An 18,895-nucleotide genomic window follows, 5' to 3' on the forward strand; every position below is an offset into this window, starting at 1 on the left:
TGGGTCAGCAGGCCCAACATGCAGCCTCTGTCCAAATCATTTTAATGCTTTGGGATTTAAGAATATTTTTGTTCATGCAAACATTAGGACAGCTGTGAAGAGTATTTTATAGATATGACATCAGTAGAGGGACTAATGTAAAAATGCTTAGTGATTTAGATGTGTTTGTCAGAGAGAAATGGAGCTTGTTATGATTTTCCTCATAGGGATCATCTAAGAAGTAAATAGGCTATATAGCCTGTTTAAGAGATTTAAGATTGTAGTGACTGATGTTATACCATGGCCTCCTAGTTTTAACAGTATGACTGCAAGGAATATTGACCTGGTAATAGAGGCCTCTACATGGTGAAGACCATATAGGAATATTTTTACTTTCTCCTATCAATGTTATTAGGCATGGATTTCCATTTAAATGCTATTTAGTTTCCTCATTGGGTAATAACTACTTGGGTTGAAATTACTGTTGACTAAAAAGTATATAGAATATAATTACTTCTGTGCCTGTGAATGTCATAATTAAGAATATCTATAGAAAGATTAGTATTTTATCACTTTCATGGAAGTTGTCCTTTAGAAAGCGGATACTCACTCTGATTTTTAAGGGAAACTGTGAGGTGATATCAGGAAGGATCAGAGAGGAAGGTGGGTGAGAAACAGCTTATTTTATAAGTGGTTAATTTATAATAAATAGGATTATGAAGTAGTCTATAAGCTGTGTGTATTTATGTTCATTCAGAGTATCATGGTATTGAGTACATCGTTATGGGAATAAGTGTAATTGTAAGTTACATAGTTTTTATCTTAGGAGAAGGATTAAGTTTATACATTATCTAGACCATAAGTGTTGGATGCCATTATTAATTGTGTTTAGCCCACAGTGGCTTCATAGGCTACAAATACTAGTAGGCAATGAATATTATACATGATGTGATAAAATGAGCATTTAGGATTATAAGGGTTCTTAAAATGAATGCATATAATATTGTGCCTCATAAATATAAAACCGATGATGTATCAGTATACTGATGATAGTATTTGTAAGGATGCAACATATGCTAAAATAATATTCCTATAGGTTTGAAGGCATATTGGTGATAATAGAATACCTTAACCTAATGTGTTGCAATAATTAATTTTAATGATTACACTCATTCTAGTCTTTTTTGAATTCATTCATAGGCTAGACCTAGGGCTAAAATGGAAACTATAATTAGTTCTATGGTAAGAGCAAGTGTTAGGTTTTTTTGCAGTACCCATGGCAGAGGACGTAAGATGGTAGTATCTAGGCTGAATAGAAAGACTGTAATGGCTAAAAGAGAATTTTATGGATAATGGTAGTTGGGCAAAGACTATAGGATCAAATCTAAATATTGTATGGACTTTATTTTTTATGTAAATATTTAATTGCTGAGACCAGATTATGGTGGTTCCAAGAAACAGCACTAAAGATATATGGATTGTCAGAGAGCAAATAAGGTTCATTATGTTTTTTCCGGTTAAAACTGAAGCTAATACATTGGAAGCCAGTAGCAGTAGTTAACATTAAAAGAATAACATACATAACATACTTATGATTCTCATAAGGAAAGAGAGATGTGTAAGAATAATCAGACTCTGTCCACAAAGTATTATCAGGCATCAGTTTCAAGGCCAAAATGATGGTTTCATATCAAATGAAATTTTAATTGTTATGAGAAAGTAAGATCTAAATTACAAATAGGCCATGGAATCCTGTGGTTGTAAAGAATGTTGAACCATACACAACCTCAGAGATGGTAAAACATATATTGAAATATTCTGGGGCTGGTGCTGCAGTGTAGCAGGTAAAGCTGCCACCAGCAATGATGGCATCTCATATGGGCACCAGTTCGAATTCTGGATGCTCCACTTCTGATCTAGCTCTCTGCTATGGCCTGCAAAATCAGTAGAAGATGGCCCAAGTTCTTGGGCCCCTGTATCCACATGGGAGTCCCAGAAGAAGCTCCTCTCTTCTCCTGGCTTCAGATTGGCACATCTCTGGCCATTGCAGCCAACTGGAGAGTGAACCACTTTTGGAAGGGCTTTCTCTCTCTCTCTGCCTCTCCTTCTCTTTCTCTGTAACTAAATTTTTACCTAATATATACTAAACTGATCTTCTGTATATAAAGAGAATTCAAAATGAATCTTGATGTGAATGGAAGGGGAGAGGGAGAAGGAAAAGGGAGGGTTGCAGGTGGGAGGGAAGTTATGGGAGGGGGGAAGCCATTGTAACCCATAAGATGTACTTTGGAAATTTATATTCATTAAATAAAAGTTTAATAAATGAAAAAAAGAAATATTCTGAAGTTTGTAGATGTAAAATCAGCTCCAAGTTTGATTATAGTTAGTGGAGTTTGTATGTTATTTTTGTTTTCTTCTATGAAACTTTTGTGAGCTTGGGTAATTGGTACTCCTGAGGTTAATAATTCTGATGTATTTAGTAGAGATAGTTCTAGTAGATTAGGGCACAGATGCTTTTTGGTAGGTTGTAGCTTTAGGACTAGGCATAATGGATAGAAGGCTCAGAATAATCCTGTAAGGGTGAAAAACTGCTGATAGAATGAAAAAGATCATATCAACCCTTTTTTGAAAATGGGAGTATGATGGCTCTTAATTTTATTGCTCTCAGACTATATCATTATCCTTGGCATGTTGTTATTATTTTAGTTCCTAGGCTAGGAATGATAGAACAGAAGAATTAAAATGGAAACCTATCATGAAGCTGTATGATAGAAACAGCGCTAACAAGGGGCTGGTTTTGTCATGCAGCAGGCTAAGCCTCTACCTGCAGTGCTGGCATCCCATATGGGTGCCAGTTCATGTCCTGGCTGCTCTGCTTCCAATCCTGCTCTCTGATTCTGAAATGGGAAAGCAATGGAAGGAGGGCCAAATCCTTTTATCTCTACACCCGTGTGGGAGCTCCAGAAGAAGCTCCTGGCTTCTGACTTTGGTTCAGCCCAGCTCTGGCCATTGCCATTTGGGGAGTGAACCAGCAGATGGAAGAACTTTCTCTCTGTCTCTCTCTCTTTCAATCGGTAATTCACCTCTCAAATTAATAAATAAATAAGTAAAATCTTTAAAAAAAGCAACAGACCTGGCAATGCCCTCTTTTGTTGTTGGAGCTGGTGTTATTTGTATGATAGGCATGAGTTCGGTGGGTCATTAACCATGAGAGTGGAAATACAGATGCTTGGGTTGGGGTTTCAGTGAATTCAAGAACATCTAGAATTAGAATAAATGTGATTACAGCTGTTGCAGGACTGATGCATGTCAAGATTAGAGGCCCCACCAATACAATGTATGAGTAAGTGAAGAGCTATGATACTAGCTGTTAATTGGATGGCTAGAGGTATGGGTTAATAAGTAGGCTAGTAGTGTCAATAACTACTATCAAAGGAATAAATGAGACAGGTGCATCTTAAGGGAGGAAGTGGATGAAATGCTTTGGTTTTATGGCAGAGGCCAGCAATTACTGCTTCTGCTCAGAGAATGATAGCTAGTTGTGACAACTGATATTTGGGTTGTGTGGGGCATGTACAAGGTAACTGTCCTAGTTGATTTGTAGAATCACATAATATGATTGAGGTTAGTGTTAGGGACCTGGTTTGTACTTCAGTGCTGTCAGTTGTTATTTAAGAAAGAGTTGCACCCATCACTGTTGAAGGTAGATGAATTGAATGTTGGCTGGGCAGTTGGGAGATGGGAATAAAATGTTAGTGGATATGATGATAATTACAATGTGGAATCCTGTTATTGTAAGGACAACAACAAAGGTGACTGAACTTTCATTCAGTTTCTCATGGAATTTCATCTTTGGTGATCCAGTATATTTTGATGTGGGTTTGAGGGTTAACTGCATTTAGAGAATTTTTGTTGGAGAGCCTTCACCATGGCTCAATAGGCTAATCCTCCACCTGTGGCGCTGGCACACTGGGTTCTAGTCCCAGTCAGGGTGCCGGATTCTGTCCCAGTTGCTCCTCTTCCTGTCCAGCTCTCTGCTGTGGCCAGGGAGTGCAGTGGAGGATGGCCCAAGTGCTTGGGCCCTGTGCCTGCATGGGAGACCAGGAGAAGCACCTGGCTCCTGGCTTCGGATCAGCATGGCACACTGGCCTCAGCAGCCATTGGAGGGTGAACCAAAGGAAAAGGAAGACCTTTCTCTCTGTCTCTCCCTCTCACTGTCCACTCTTCCTGTCAAAAATAAAAAAAGAAACATGTTAAACTAAGTTAACCTTGACAAAGTTATGTAATATTTTTACTTATATTTTTAACAAGGAAGAGTTTTAAGGGGTTCAATTCATTCCTTTTTAAAAAATATTTTTACAAGATTTTATTTATTTGAGAGGCAGAGTTATGGACAGAGAGAGGGAGAGACAGAGAAAAACATCTTCCATCCTCTGATTCATTCCCCAAATGGTCACGAAAGTTGGAGCTGCACCAGACTGAAGCCACTTGTCATGAGCTTCTTCTGGGTCTCCAGTGCAGGTGAAAGGGTCCAAGACCTCAGCCAACTTCCACTGCCATCCCAGGCCATAGCAGTGACTTGAATGAGAAATGGAGCAGCTGGGACTCAAATTGGCACCCATATGGGATGCTGGCACTGCAGGTAGCAGCTTTACTGGCTCACCACAATGCTTGCCCCTCTATTTTTTAAAATTTTACAGATAGAATTAGGCAGTGAGAGAAGGAGACAGAGAGAAAGGTCTTCCTTCCATTGTTCACCCCCTAAATGGCCACTATGGCCAGAGCTATGCCAATCCGAAGCCAGGAGCCCAGTGCTTCCTCCTGGTCTCCCATATGGTTGCAGGGGCCCAAGCACTTGGGCCATCTTCCACTGCCTTCCCAGGCCACAGCAGAGAGCTGTACTGGAAGAGAAGCACCCAGGACTAGAGCCCAGTCCCATATGGGATGCCAGCACTGCAGGTGGAGGATTAACCAAGTGAGACACGGTGCCGGCCCCCTCTATTTTTTTTAATATTTATTTTATTTATCTGAAAGGCAGAGTTACAGAGAGAAGTAGTGACTGAGAGGGTGAGAGGTTTTCTATCCTCTCGTTCAATTGACAATTGGCTGAAGTGGCCAGAGCTGAGATGATCCGAATCCAGGACTCAGGAGTTTCTTCTGGGTCTCCCATGTGGGTACAGGAACCCAAGGGCTTGGGCCATCCTCTTCTGCCTTCCCAGCTGCATTAGCAGAAAGCTGGATCAGAAGTGGAGCATCTGGGACTCAAACTGGCTCCCATATGGGATTCCAGTGCTGCAAGTCAGGGCTTTAAGCTGGTGTTCTACAATGCCGGTCCCAGGAGAATTATAACTATAAATAATAATGATCATACAAATGGTGGTGCTGGGTATTTGAATATAGTAAGTGATTTAATATTAACTATTATGATGAAATTAGTGGCTCTAAAATTTGTTGAGATGCCTTCTAGGTGAAGCGCAAAGATAGTAAATTTACCAAAGCTCCTATATGTGCTAGATTATTGGCTGCAGGTGGCTAAACTGTCTATCCTGTTCCCCTATCAGCTTCTACTATAGAAAAACAAGTAGTAATGGAAATGATGGGAGTAATAATACAAAGCATATTGTTTACTTGAGGAAATGTTATATCTGGGGCCTTGGGCATTGTAAATTTGGGCAGTGTGGGCATATTTGAGTCAAATGTGAAGCCATGACTTAGACGGCATTCAGTGTTTATGTTATCATGTGCTTTCTAGTGGAATAAGGTGTATTTTGCCACATGTCTATGTTCTTTGAAAGTGATTTTGGATTATGGTGGACTTATACATCGTATGTGACTTTGGCGATATGCCATCATCATTACAGGTTTGCAGTTATGTGAGCAGATTATAGGTGGAAATGTGTAGTCATATTTGGTTGGGTGTCTGTTCTTCATTGACCAATGTATCTATCCTGACAATACTATATGGGCTTAATTGGTTAATAGAAAAGTGTTGACATGGAAGGCACTTAATTCCCATTTTTTGAAATTGTTTCAGTTAGTGTCTTTGCTTGTCCACATGTGATTTTATTTTAAAAATGTGCATGCCATTTTTAAACCAGGGGAAGTTATGTAACTTGCTTTTTCCATTTACTATTTCAACACCTGTGATTTCCTCATTAAAACACAAATGAACTACAGATCCATAGTATTGTGGGCATGGACATATTGGAATGTATGTAAGGTACCTTCTCTCGCTGAATGCCTGAAATCTCCACTGCTCAGAATTCCTTATTATAATGAATAATGCTAAACTAGAATCCTTTAAACATTCATTTAAAGAAACACAGAAATTGTATGTGTTTCTAGGGCACTGTGTAATGGGCTGGCAGCATCCGTTGCACACACTCATTCACAGAGATGATCTCATAGCTTTGGCTGTTTTCATGTTGCTTGTGTGTTATGTTTAAATTTCATGTGGTCATGTTCATCCATCATTTTCTTTTTTGTCATCTGGGCTTTGTTTTATGCCTGAAAGCCCCTCTTCAGTCTGTAATGCCAGGATTTGTTGTTGCTGGGAGTTCTAGGGTTTCAATGTGGACACATGGCTTCTAGTTGTTTCTTAGTCAGTGAGCCAGTCCTCCACGTAGCTACATTGGCCTCTCTAAGAAAGGGAGTTTTAGGCAGAGCCAGCTTTATAATAGGGCATAGTGTTCAGGGCCTGGGGCTTTCCCTGGCTTTTGTAAGTCTGGAACATCCTCCTTGAAGTCTCACCCTGGAGGGTTGTCCATCTAGTCTAGTGCCATGCTATACCATACCTATATGTACTGTCTCCATGGTGAAGTGAGAACACAATGTGAGAGAATGTTCTTAGAGTAGAGGTCCAGCTCCTGCCAGACCCATCAGCACTAGAGATTCTAAGCTCTTTGACTTAACCAAAGGATGGTTTTCCTTCTAGTGGACATATTTGGAAAGAATGGTCAGCTCCCTAATGAGCTACCTGCTGCCATAGGTAGTTCAGTGACATGTCCCTGGTGATTGGTGTGGCCATGGATCCATGGCTGTTGCAATGAAGGGATTTCCTGGGTGTGTATACCCTCAATATTGCCAATACTGGAGGGAAGGGCCAAATGGACAGCAAAGGAAGTAAATGTGTGTGTGTGTGTGTGTGAGACTGTGTGTTTTAATGTGCTGTGTATCTTATTTGTATACGTATACTTTCTTATACATGTAAAATAAGATGCTTTTATATTTTACTTATTCCTGTGGTATACATGTTTGTATGTATTTGTGTCTGTATACATTTGTAGAAATGATGGCATTAATGTATTCTTTTCTGCTAAGGAGTTGAAGCATCCTGGATGCAAGAATACAACTAAACAGGCAAGGGAACCATTTTTGCTATGTTTATAGAGTGGTACAAGTAGTCACATAGTTGAGCATGCATCTTTAGGAGTTTGTTCAATGTTTATGTACATTTTAAGGTGTATTTTTGTCAAGATTTCTCCAAGAGCACTATTTTAGCTATGAATAACATACAGAGCAGAGCCTGCCAATCATGGGCCAGGAGAAGTGTGGAACCCTGTCTGGAGAGAGAGAGAGAGGTAGGGAGGGGGAGAGAGATCTTCATCCACTGTTTTAATCCCCAGGTGACCACAACAGCCAGGGTCAGGTAGAAGCCAGCAGCAAGTAGTCTCATTCAGGTCTCCCATGAGGGTGCAGGAACCCAAGCACTTGGGCCATCTTCTGCTGCTTTCCCAAGCACATTAACCAGGAGATGCATTAGAAGTGGAGCAGTCACCAATGCTGTGGCAAAGCAGTTACAGCTACCATCAGCAGTTACTCCATCCCACATGTGCTCCCATTCTAGACCTGGCTGCTTCACTTCTGATCCAGATCCCTGCTATGGCCTGGGAAAGCAATGGGAGATGCCCAAGTCCTTGGGCCCCTGCACCCATGTGGCAGACCCAGAAGAATCTCCTGGCTCCTGGCTTTGGATTGGCACAGCTCCATTGTAGCCATTTGGGAGTGAATCAGCAGATGGAAAAATCAATCAATCAATCAATCTCTCTCTCTCTCTCTCTCTCTCTCTCTGCCTCTCCTTCTCCTTCTGCCTTTCTGTAACCCTGCCTTTCAAATGAAGAAATAAATCTTAAAAAGAAAAAAAAAACTGGAGCAGTGGGTACTTGATCCAGCATCCATATAGGATGCCGGCACTACAGGTGACAACTTTACCCACCACACCACAGTATAGTCCCTCAACATTATTTTTCAAAGTATAGAGGTATTTAAGACATTTATAAAGTTATATATATATATATGTGTCTTTAAACATTCACTGAGCATTTTCACACATTTCCTTAAATATATCAAGGGAGGAATGTGTCCCAAGAGGATTACTTTTGCTACATATCCCTTGCAGCACTCAAATTCCCATTGATGAACTGGTAGTCATCCAAAAATCTAGTTGGCATGAGGCCCAGGGCCTCATGGATGATCTAGATGCTCGATCTGCCCCTCTCTTCTGATCTTAGATTATGCATAGACAGTTAACATCCCTATGCCCTCCAACAAGGGAGATAACCCACTCACTCACAGAAGGTCCTTTATTAGACCCATTCTTATGCTTCTACCTGGTTTTTCATGCTTTCTTCTCAGCCTCTGATGTGGGGATTTGTTGTCTCCCAAGTGTCCCATTTGAATAGCCAGTAAACCAGCCACAGGTCCATAATGCCCTTCCAAGAGTATGTGAGGCTTAATGTGAGTGGTTTTCAGGTATTTCCAAGGAAGTTACTTCTCTGGCCCTCCTGCTCACTGTGTCTAAGGCAGTAGCCCCTGTTCCATCCGCTTTTAAAAATATTTATTTACTTAAAGTCAGAGTTACAGAGATAGAGAAGGAGAGGCATAGAGAGAGGTCTTCCATCTGCTGGTTCACTCTCCAGATGGCTACAACAGCAGAAGCTGTGCTGATCCAAAGCCAGGAGCCAAGAGCTTCTTCTGGGCCTCCCACAATGGTGCAAGGGCCCAAGGACTTGGGCCATATTCTACTGCTCTCCTAGGCCATAGCAGAGAGCTGGATCAGAAGAGGACCAGCTGAGACTAGACCCAGCACTCATATGGGATGCTGGGGTTTCATGCCTGGGCTTTAACCCACTGCACAACAGCACTGGCCCCTCCATCCACTGTTATCATCACTTCTGGACCTACTGCCTCTGAACTATCCACACCATACACACTTGCATCAGGAAGCCAGACCAGAGCCTCCACTGCATGCCATGAACGTGTTTCTGAAGTCACAGGTACGCACCACATTATCCATGAATCCTGCAACGGGTGCCTGGACTGTTTGGAGACACATCACCTATTCATGCTTGCAGGCTATCCAAGGCTTGTAGAGCTTGTGTGACATGAATCTTGTCTTTTTCTCACAATTGATGCCATGAGTGTGTATGTGTGTGTGTGGGGAGTTATGATGCAGCTCTAGAGGCCAGCATGGTGGCCCCAGTTTATGACCAGGCTGCTCCACCTCTGATCCAGTACCTTGCCAATGCACATGGGAAAGCAGTGGGAGAAGGCCCAAGTGCCTGAGCCCCTGCGCCCATTTGGGAGATCTGGATGAAGCTACTGGCTTCAGCCCTTGGCCTGGCTCAGCCCTAGCTGTTGTGACATTTGGAGAGTGAACCACCAGTGGATGGGAGATCTGTGTGTGTGTGTACGTGTATATGTATGTATGCATGTATGTGTCTCCTTCTCTAACTCTGCCTTTCAAATAACTAACTAAATCTTGAAAAAGAAAGATGCAGCTTGTCGGGGGGGGACTGGTTCATCCATTCCACCAATGGGAATCCATGGATAGTGAGCAGCAGAACATCTCAGGATACCAGAAGCCAGAAAGAATTTCATTCATGAACTCCTGGTATGTGAGTATAAGATCATCATTTTATTTTCTAAGCCAACCAGCCTGTAGTGTGCATGTGTGTGTAATTTTTTAATTGCTCAGGAATGGGATTCATGACATTCTATGGATGAGATTTTTATTTTCTTTCACATTAAGATTTTTACATCAGCAAAGAAATTTCAAAGAATATTTTTGCTTTAACCATATATTTCCAAGATAGTGCATGTAAGGACAACAAGGGTAAATCAGTAAGGATGATCCTTGGCCACTCTGTGTCAAACACAAGAGACCATGGTAAGCCTGATGTATATGCTTGAACTTGGCAAAACTCATTTCCACTGGAGTCATGGGCCTAGGTGGACCTGACTTTTTGTACCTCTTTGATAATCTAAGGGATTAAAAATGCATAGCAATCGTTAATTAACTAAAAAACATTTTGGTATCTAAAACCAAATTTTTCTGAAATAAGATTGATGTTAAAATAAAGTGAAAATTTTTAGTTCTAAACTTAAATCACACAAATGTAAATAAGAAAAAACCTCCAGATTTTGTGACTCCAAAGAAACCAAAATATTTGAAAACTTAATAATCCTATGAATAAAATGGTGACCAATAAAAACAGGCTAATCAGTCACTCAGAGAAAATAATTCTGTAGACATAATAGAATTTAACTCCATAATCTCAAGATTCTGATACCCCCAATATAAAGGAAAATAAATATAGATTTGCAAAATTGGGGGCTATTGTTCTCTTATATAAGAGGCCTTCCTAAATAGTATCGATAATAAGGTTAAGTTGAAAGAGGGGTTTTCAGAGGGGAAACTCACATGAAATAAGGATAAAATACAGAGCCAAGAAATTAGGTGTCATTTTTTTTTTCAGCATTGCAAATATAATTGAGACAAATCTTTCTGAATCCTATATTCATTCACAATTCCCAAAGCCAAATTTTCTATTAAAAAGAACAAAACCAAAATCTTGGTGGCATTATGCACAACTACATACAAAAGTACTAAAGGGAGAAATCAGTAATAAAAAGAGAGAAAAGACTCTCTGATACATGAAAATACTTCCATCTTTGTGCAATTTGTGTTCTGAGCAGGGTAGTTTACAGGATGAGGGAAAAATAGTTCAGACAATGATACCAAGCATGAAAGGACATCAATACTAAGAATCAGGGAACCTCAGAAATGAATGTACAAAACTCAGGAAAGAAGGAAAGCAGGAAAAAATAATATCACCCATGGAATGCAAACCAGAAGAAACACAGAGACAGATGGTGGCTTTCAAGAAATAGAAGGTGAAAGGGGAAATGTAAAGAATAGGTGCTTGACCAAAGATTTCAGGAGATGAGAGAGAAATAGCAGAAGTTGAATACCTGCATATGTATGAATGAGATTCCTGGAAGAGGAATACCAATGCAATGATCTAAAGCTAATAATTTTAATTCAAACTATTTCAGAAAATGACAATATGCTCTCAATGTCCATCTTCAAAGAAAACTGAGTCATACTTAGAGTGATTGAAGTCATTTCTATTCTAGTAAAATCTGGGAATTAAATAAAAAGTACTCAGGCATCTAGAATAAACGGATGAGTAATATAGGAGGGAATGAAAAGGATCCAGCTTATCTGGGTTAGGAGGGAAAAGACTATATTTAAGATGTTCAAGAAGAAAAGGTTAAGCCAGGAACTGCGTGCTGTGCAAGCTGACATTAGGTAAAAAATGCAATGGCTTCCAAGTCTTTGAGAGAGATCTTGGGTGAGATGGACCCCATGATCCCTTCCAGAGGAAGGAACAGATGTGAGACAAAATCCCTAGAAAGTCATTACTGTAAGGACAGATTGAAGCAGCCAACCTGGCTGTGACTTTCTTCAGTGAAGACCAAATGAGATTCCTCTTGAGGGAGAGATGGTGGTGGTACTCACCAGGGTGACTGCTCTCTGATCATTTCAAGTTCTACTACATTTGCTAAAGGTGTTTTCTTTCGATTTATTTTCTTTGACAGAAAAGCATGTGAAAATCAACTAGCACTGGGTGACAAGAATTTAATGTCAAAGCTATCAGAAGACTGATGAGGTGCATGTGGCTGAAGTTGTCTCCTCCTGTATGGTTCAAGTTTCTGATGGCTTGGGAAACTCCTGCTCCTCTGTGCCCCAGGACTCCACACTGCAGTCTCCTAAGTTGCTAAAAATTTCTGCAAAGATGAAACAGGTACAGGGATCAGTGGGGGAGGACAAGGATGTTGTAGAGGTAGGGACAATGGGATGGGTGTGCAGCACTCAGAAGGCTCCTGTGCCCTGGAGGGTAACCTTAGGTCCTGACCTCCACAGAAATCAGGGCCGTGGGTCACTGAGGCTCATTTGTGTGGGGCATGGATCTCCTACAATTGTGAATTCCATTAGGCATTCACTTGGGCAGCCTTCAGAGGACATTTCACATGGCATTGAACCTGATGTACAAGAAAGTGGAGATCTCTTGGCCCCTGGGGTTAAAAATCAAAGGCCTACTCCCCTGGGTCTTATGAGCAGGAGGTTTGATGACACATAATGGGAGTCCTGACGCTGCCTACTCAGTCCTTACCCCACCAGTCTGGGGCCTGTGACCTGCATGTTAATTATGGACAACTGCACAGAGCTCTTTGGTTTTCTTCCCTAATTGTGTAGAAGTTCTTTCTATCCTCCATGTAGAAGTCATTTCAGGGATTTTATTGGCAAGAATTATTCTGTGACATTAACCCAATCATTATCGCCTTGCTATATTTGAGCATGGAAAATGTGATGGAAGACATTTCTTTTGAGAGGGCCATGCAGCCAGTTTGTATTTGTAATTGAAGTATAAAATTAGTGCACAAATGAGAAGAACACTAAGTTCTTGACACCCTGCTCCTGTCACTCTTCAAAGTGAGTTTTGCCTTAATTGCTGACAATTAAGTTTAACAGGCAAATAGAAAATTTTATATGCGCAAAAATAAACAATCAACATGTAAAAAAGCATCTATCGGCCTCTGAGAATGGAGGCTGACAGCCCCAAAAGGCCTGGGTAAATCCCCACAGCTCTTGTGTTCTGTGCTGGCTCTTATGTGATGTCAGGTTGGGATGGGTAGCTACAAGGATACAAAGATGGGTGCAGTGGGCTCTCTTCCTGGTGTGAAAAGGCAACCAAAGGTGCCTCTCTCTGTCTCACTGTCTTCCTAACCTTCCTGAGTTGGAGGTGGTCAGGGACAACCCCCAGTGTCTCCCCACACCCATGAGGCTCCTGTTGACTTCAGGTTGGGTTGGCAGGGGCACACCTTGTAGAGGGAGATATTCAACAGCTATGGTGGCTCTCCCCAGACACAACACAATTAACAGTCCCCTCCAAAGTCATTTGCCTGCCAATCCTGCTAGCGCCTCCAGCCTTCCCTTCAGATGAAAGCAAAACTCCTCCTAGCAGCTCTAGGAGCTTCCATGGAATGGGGATGTTCTCCATGGGACCACGTCAGGGCACATCCTTCACCTCTGTGGATCCTGAACATCCATTCATCTCCACTCTCAAGGTCAGGCTCATTGGCAGCCTCTCCACTTCTGGGCTCCATTTGGTTGGCATCCCTGAGATGTTACAAAGAATGTGGAGCAATGGAGTCCATGTGACCTTATTTCCCTGACCCCCATCTACCTGCTACAAACTCACATTTCCTGTTCTTCTTGGTCGAGATCCTCGATGTCCTGAACACTTTGAGTGTAATTCACATCAAGGGAACATGTGGACAGCTGGAAGGCAACCAGAATGTTTCTTGAGGCAGGAATTGCAAGAGAAGACCTGTCTGACTTGTCTTGGTGGACACTAATGACAGATTCAGACTTCCCTGGAGTACTCCCTCCCATCAAGATTGGTGCCCAGCTTGCCTGTGCCCTGGCCAGTTCCCTTGTAGGCCAGCCAGATTGCTCAGCACCATTTCATAGTGTAGTCTGGAGGTCCGGAGTGAAGGCAAGTTTGATCAACTGAGAAAGGAGGGCTGTAGAGAGACTGCATCAGCATCCATAGTGCAAGTATATCAAGTGCCTAGATCATACCAGGTTCTTCACAATGAGAATCATCAACTCTGGTGGGGAGGAAATGAGGGAGACAAAGGAATAGGAGCTTCTGAGCAAAAAGCCAGAGAATCAGAAGGATATGAAAAAGGAAAACACCCCCAGATCGCCACGTCGAATGGAATGTTCAGAGACTACCACGTAGCCTTCCATGTGCACAGGAGCAGGGAGTGATGAGGTTGCCAGAGAAAAGGAAAGGGGAGAGTTAGACTTGAGATGAGGACTTGGACCCCTGCTGCTGGTTGGATGACATAGGCCAACCTTGGGACCCTCTTGGGGCTCCATCTCTGCACCCCTGTTCCTGGGATTGATGGCTTCACCTTTGTAATGACTTGGAGGATCTCTGAACTTTGACCTCTTCTTTGAGCCTTCAGTATACCATAATACTCACTAGGAATGTCACCTTGTTCCTCCTTGTGTAGGCACTGTCCATTTGTCGATTTGTGCAACACATTGTTTTTCATCCCTCATGTGTCCCTTCCTCTATTTTGACTCATAAATATTGTCCATTTCCTTTGTCCTTGTCAACATCCATCAATCATATTATTGTTGGCTATGGGAGCTTTGGAGCCCAATATAATGATATACTGTCACCTGGGGCTGGCATTGTGGTATAGCAGGTTAAAGTGCCATGTGTGGTGACCACCCCATAGGATCACTGATTGGTATTCCTGGTTCACCACTTCTGATCCAGTTCCCTGTTAATGTGCCTTGGAAAACAGTGTGAGGTGGCTCATGCTTGGGCCCCTGCCAGACATTTGAGAGACTCAGATGGAGTTTCAGGATCCTGGTTCGGCCTGGCCCAACCTTGTCTTTGGGGTCATGTAGGGACTGAAACATTGGATGGAAAATCTCTCTCTCTCTCTCTCTCTCTCTCTCTCTTTTGCTCCAAGTCATAACTCTGCCTTTCAAATAAGTATACAAATATTTTAAAAATATATTTTCATGCACAGCAATATATCTGGAGATCACTTCCAAATGTGGGGAGCGAATGTCCTGGTCTCCTGTTGGGGCCTGAGAAGGTAACAAGGTAACAAGGACTAAGTCCATATATCTGGGTTAACCTTGTGGAGTTTGGAAATATTTAATCATCATAGCAATTCCAGGTTTCAATCCCATTTGAAAAGATGCCCCCCCCCAAAAGAGGAAATTTAATTTGTTCAAATTCTAGTAGTGTGCCAAGGAGGCAACAGGGAGTCCACAGCAGGTTTATTTTTGGCCATATCAATAAAGGGGACTTGCTAGAGTTTTCAGTGAACAGTGGAAGGACTGGGAAGAAGGACACCTGGCAGGCTTGAGGACAGGGAATCTGCTGGGTATGCCTGGAGGTGGGAACAGTTCAGTACTATGTGTTTGGAGCAGTACATCTAGGGGAACAGCAACACACAGCCTTGCTGCCCAGAGGCACTCCACTGAGCCCAGTACATTCCAAGGGATGAGGTCAGCAGGACTGTGAGGGCCAGTGTGTGCTTCCAGCCCAGAATGCCCTAACACAGATCCTCTGGGAAGCCTGTGCAGCTATGCAGTGTCTCCAGTAGCAACTGGATAACAGCCTGTCAGAAAGCCTATTCCAGACTTGGGTGAGATGGGGATGCCAAGAGGAACTCAAAGTAATGCTTGGCCGCCACAATTCTAGGATGCTGGGGCCTCCCCTGTCAGCTCGGAGGAAGTATTCTTTAACTCGGCCAAACCTGGGGGTGAGAAGGTTGTGTTGTAAGCTGGGAGTAGACAGTGAAGATAGAGCACAGAAGCATTGGTACATGTACTGGCTGTGCAGAGGGGCAGGGTCCACTATTCACTGTCACCTGGCACTTGCTACAAGGACTGTGTGGGTTCCAGCCAGTGTGTGTGAGAGACGGTGTCCCACTGTATCCCATGCCCTTCTGCCTTCTGCCAAGTGAATCGAGGATGCAACAAAGAGCCCTTCCTCAGACACAATGGCAGCATCTTGGACTTTGACCTGACAACTGTGAGAAGAAATTTCTGTTCCTTATTAATTACAGAGTCTCAGGTATTATGTTGCAGTGAAAAGTGGACTAAGATAATGGTCAACAGAAAACTCAAACACCTCTTGTCCTGAATATGCAGGCAGTGCTATCCTATCATAATGCAGTGGGTTTGATCTTTGCAATGGCAAAGCCAGGGATGGTCAGCAGTAGAGAAAATGTAAAGTTCTAAATACTAAAGCAAGAAATGATCAGTAAAAATTCAGTTTGCTCCAATCCCATGAGCATATAACCTCTTCCTACTCTATAATTAATGTAAAAAAGAACAAAACAGGTGCCTACATGCAATGTATTTTTTCCTCCTGAGTTATGTCCTCTCCAGAGTCCAAAGCAGCAGATAATCCAAGCCTTCCCCTAATTTGACTCTCTGGTCTTTGTGGGTATTGCTCCTACCAAAGGGACTTCATCCTCACTGTTGGACTTGGAAATGCTCTGCAAGACCCAATCTTAAGAGACACAAACACAGACAATATGTGTTCTCAGAGTCTCGCCTATTCCTCCCCTCAGCCTGATCCCATCTTGGATTGCTCAACATGACCCTGCTCCCTCTTCTGTGCTCTCAGACCCTTCTTCGGCTCTGTGGACCTGACCTTCAGGCAGACATTCACCACAGCTTCAAGCCTTCCAGTGAGAGAGTGGAGCTGAAAACACTACCTCTCAATATCTCACTTTCCCAAAAACAATGAATAAGGATGCCTCCATCCTGCATCTGAAAACCCCAAATCTAAGCTGTGATGTGCATGCTCTTAGATGGATGAGCTGGAGAATGGGCCTGTCCCAGGCTAAGAGATAACATTCTGTGAGCAGCTGGAACTAATTGTGCAGGAAGAGCACTTTCTTCAGGAGCTTGTGCTGATTGTTCCTGACTTGGTTCAGAGCCTGGGCAGGTAATCGGCCCAGTGTGTGATCCAACAGGGTGTGCACAGTGAGGAGTAGACCTTTTCAGCCCTATGCTAGATCCCAGACCAGGGATATATTCCTCATTTGCCTATGAGACCCTAGGAGGACAGCCAAGAGCCAGGCTGTGGGATGGCAATGTCTGCAGATGACCAACCAGCCCAGGCTAGGCTTCCTGTACACAAGAGTGGGAGAACACAGATGCACTCTGGCCCTGGGAACTCTAAGAATTTCCAGTGCTGCTAAGCCACAGAAGTCTTTGGATCATACAAAGGAGCAGCAAGGGTGCTTGGACCCTATCATTGTGCTGAGTGTGCACTGTGTTGGAGCCCATGCCCCTCCCCACCTCTCCTATTACTGCAGTGTGCTTTAGCTGTGATGGCCCTGAGGTGTGATGGCCCCTCTAGTTTTCCTCTTTCTGTGTGGACAATAATTGTATGGCAACTTACAAAATCGTGTTCCCTGTTCAGGCCCCAAAAGATCAGACCTGCAATCCTCTCTGTATCTGGCCTATACCTGAAATTTATTTCTGCTGAGGCATGTACTGTCCTTCTGTGGCAGAGAAGTGGAGACCTGCATCCTATTCTCTGAACCTCACCACAGCATCCTTTATTTCCTTTGGTATTTATATAGACTTCAAACAATGACCTTGAATTGTTTCCTTGGAAATGCCTTCTGAAGAAATCTAGAACCAATTTCAACTGGGAAATTCAGCAGGAATATTGTGGGGTACTCCACCAAGGACTGAGTTGACATTAGAAGCAGAAATAGCTTTCATTTCTTGATGTAATCAGTTCTTGGTATAAGGTCATAGGGTCAAATATGGACATTTTCTAATGATTAAAAGATTAAAAAAGCATAGAGAAGATGACAGAATAGGGAGAAAGCTTATTGATCTAGTCCAGGAGAAGATAGTAAAAAAAAAGTGGAGATAGTGTAGTCTCAGGAAAGAGTTAGGGAAAAAATGACAGAGGAAACTCTTCCAAAATTAGATGGACACAGTGGACCTACTTGAAGGGCGTGGTCACCCACAGCTCAAGACGCCAGCAGCTGAGAGCCTATGCACCAGCACTGGAAAGTAAGGTGAGATGAGATTGCAGTAGCTGGAGACACTGACAAAAAAGCAGCAGGAAGAGCCTAGAGGGAATGAGGCTTGAAGTCCCATGGGGGAAAGTACACCAGCCTAACTAGATGAGAGAAAAAATAAAAGGGACCATAGAGACACATTTCTCTCTGATCACCTTACAAAGGCATGCAAGCCGATAGAGCAGGCTCCATTTTGTATATACATGACAGCAGCGGCAGCTTGTGTTTGCAATCAGCAATCAGCCAAGCAGAGAAACCTGACTCTGGTGGGGAGTAATAACAGGAGGCTAAGACCTAGTGACTGTGTGGAGCTTCTGAACTGGGATTTTGAAAAAAAAAAAAAACTGAGTGTGAGGGAGAAGTCACAGTGTGGCTGAGACTTTGAGTAGTCTTGGTAGGAGACGCCACAAGCTCAGGCAGACCTGGCTAGATGGTGGGAGACATTGTGGGGGAATCTGAACTTACACTGAAGACTGCACAAATCCATTGTGTGGTCCTTGTAACAGGGCAGACAAATAAACCCACTGGGGCTAGCACTCAGGCACTGATCACCATCAAAGTGAAGAGCTTAACTGAGTGGAAATACTTCCCTTCTGATTAAAAAAAAAAAGAAAAAAGAGAGATTTACCACACCAAACCTGGGTGTGACACCTTAGGCACGTCCTTAAAGCCTGAAGAATTCAACAGAGCTCTCTGGCCACACCCACCACAAGCCTCTAGAGATTCACTGAAAGCAGATAGTCCACTTATCTACAGAGTCATAGTACAATGAAAAAAGCTGCCACAGCAGAAATAAAAGCAAAAGAAGAAGAAGAAACCAATGAGTATCTCCACAAGTGCAGAACAACAAACACAACAATCCAAGAAACAAGAATAAGGAAGACAACATGATGCTCCCAAAAGAACGTGACACTTCAATACAAGATTATGAAGACAATGAAATAGAAGAAATGCAAGAAATGGAATTCAATACATTGGT

The sequence above is a fragment of the Lepus europaeus genome, chromosome 18 (genome assembly GCF_033115175.1).
Source record: "Lepus europaeus isolate LE1 chromosome 18, mLepTim1.pri, whole genome shotgun sequence".
In the NCBI taxonomy this organism is placed as follows: Eukaryota; Metazoa; Chordata; class Mammalia; order Lagomorpha; family Leporidae; genus Lepus; species Lepus europaeus.